This window comes from Stegostoma tigrinum, unplaced genomic scaffold (genome assembly GCF_030684315.1).
Source record: "Stegostoma tigrinum isolate sSteTig4 unplaced genomic scaffold, sSteTig4.hap1 scaffold_92, whole genome shotgun sequence".
NCBI lineage: Eukaryota > Metazoa > Chordata > Chondrichthyes > Orectolobiformes > Stegostomatidae > Stegostoma > Stegostoma tigrinum.
The window spans coordinates 1028652-1030739 of record NW_026728817.1 but is presented as its reverse complement, the minus strand read 5'-3'; positions in this window follow the sequence as shown (position 1 = coordinate 1030739).

Genomic DNA, 2088 nt, shown 5'->3' with positions numbered 1-2088 from the left:
ATCCAAAACAGTATACTTGTTTTTCAGGGGAACGACCACAGGGGATCCCTGCACTGACTGCTTTTTCCCCCTTCTAACAGTTACCCAGCTTTCTTCACGCTTAGGAGTAACTACTTCCCTGAAACTCTTGCCTATCACTGACTCTGCCTACCAAATGATCCGAAGCTCATCCAGCTCCCGCTCCAGTTCCCTAACGCGGTTTTGGAGGAGCAAGAGTAGGGTGCACTTCCTGCAGATGTATTTGGATGGGACACTAATGGTGTCACTCACCTCATACATCATGCAGGAGGAACATTCCTCTACCTGCACTGTCATCCCTGCTAATCCCCTAAACAGAAAGTTTAAAAAAAGAAGCTTACCTTGATTTGTCCCTGGTGTATAAAGTTAGAGGTGGTGGATGGGTGGGAGGCCCGACAAGGGCAGGGTCTCAGGTTTACACAATGATCACTTAAAGTGCTGAGGGATGAAAAAATGGTCCCTCCCTTCCCAGAAACCTCTGCTCCGAGGTGCGGCTGCACAAAGAAATGGAAGGCTACGATGCTCAAGGTACGCTCGAGCTGGCATCGAGGAATTGAGCGGAGGCGCAAGGGACAGAGAGGGAACGAGGGAGGGAGGGAACAGAGCAAGGGACAGGAGCGAGGGATGGGGAAGGAGCTAGGGACCGGAGCAAGGGATGGGGAGGGAGAGAGGGATGGGGATCGAACGAGGCCCAGGAAGAGAGTGAGGGATGGAGCGAGGGACTGGGACGGAGTGGGGGGTGGGGAGGGAGGGGGGAAGGGATTGAGGGACGGGTGGGAGAGAGCGACTGATGGGTTGGGATCGAGTGAGCGAGTGATGGAGCGAGGGAGCAAGAGAAGGAGAGGAAGGGACAGAGCGAGGGAACAAAGGATGGACAGGGAGAGAGGGAGGGAACAAGGGACAGATCAGGAGGTAACGAAGGACAGGGAGGGAGGGAGGGATGGGGAGGGAGTGAGGGAAAGAGAAGGTGTGAGGAAGCGAGTAATGGAGCTGGAGAATGAGGGTCAGAGCAAGGGATCGATGGACGGGTAGGGAGGATGGGGGCGAAGGACAGGTGAGGAGGTAACAAAGGAGGGGAGGGAATAAGGGAGGGTGAGGGCGCGAGGGACGTCACGGGAGCGAGGGACAGGGAGGTTTGGAGTGGGAGCAAGGAATGGGGAAGGAGCGACGGGGATGGAGCGATGGAGTGAGTGATAGGGAGGAAGGGAGGGTGAGAGATAGAGCGGCAGGGAGTGAGAGAGAGAGCGACAGGGATAGGGGAAAGGGGAACAGGGCCCAAGGAGCCAGATACAGGGCCGGGGCCAAGGAAACCAGGGGTTTACAGAGATACGTGACGGACTCGAAGTTAGAGAGGAGGACAAGGAGGAGGGGGCAGAGAGAGAGAGAGAGAGAGAAAGTGGGTCAGAGATAGAGAGGGTGAGACAACGCAACAGAGTCAGAGTGAGAGCGAGGTGGATGGAGAGAGCCAAATGGTACAGTGGGGGATGGGGAGAGAGATAGAGAAGGGACGGGGACGGAGAGAGGGAAAGAGTGTGATATGGGATTTGGGAGAGATGGGGCCAGAGGGAAAAATACAGAGTGGGAGATGGGGTTCACACAGGGAGAGGGTGAGAGAAAACCGGTGAAGATGTTCGAAGTGGAGGGACAGAGAGACAGGACACAGGGAGAGAGAGAGGAAGTGATTTGGAGAGGGTGGGTGGAAAGGGAGAAGGAAGGGAGTGGAGAGAGGGATGGGGAGCACAGAGAAATATGGGTCAGAGAGGGAGAGAGCGAGTCAGGAGGGACAGGAGAGAGAGAAAGAGACAGAGGTATACCAAATGTGAATGCAAGGACAGAGTGACTTATACCAACTCCTGAGCTCAGTCCCAAAATTCTTCCATTCCCTTGGGGCCAAGTCTGTCTCTCTCCAGCTGACCTTCCTCAACACAAAGACAAACAACAATATAGTTTGCTGTGCTGCTTGGCACTTTTTAATGAACGTTAATTACATATTGACGTTATGGATGCAGTCAGTGGAATGGTGCCTTTTCTCTTTGGACTGTGTGTTGAGAGAAACATTGACATGTTTCC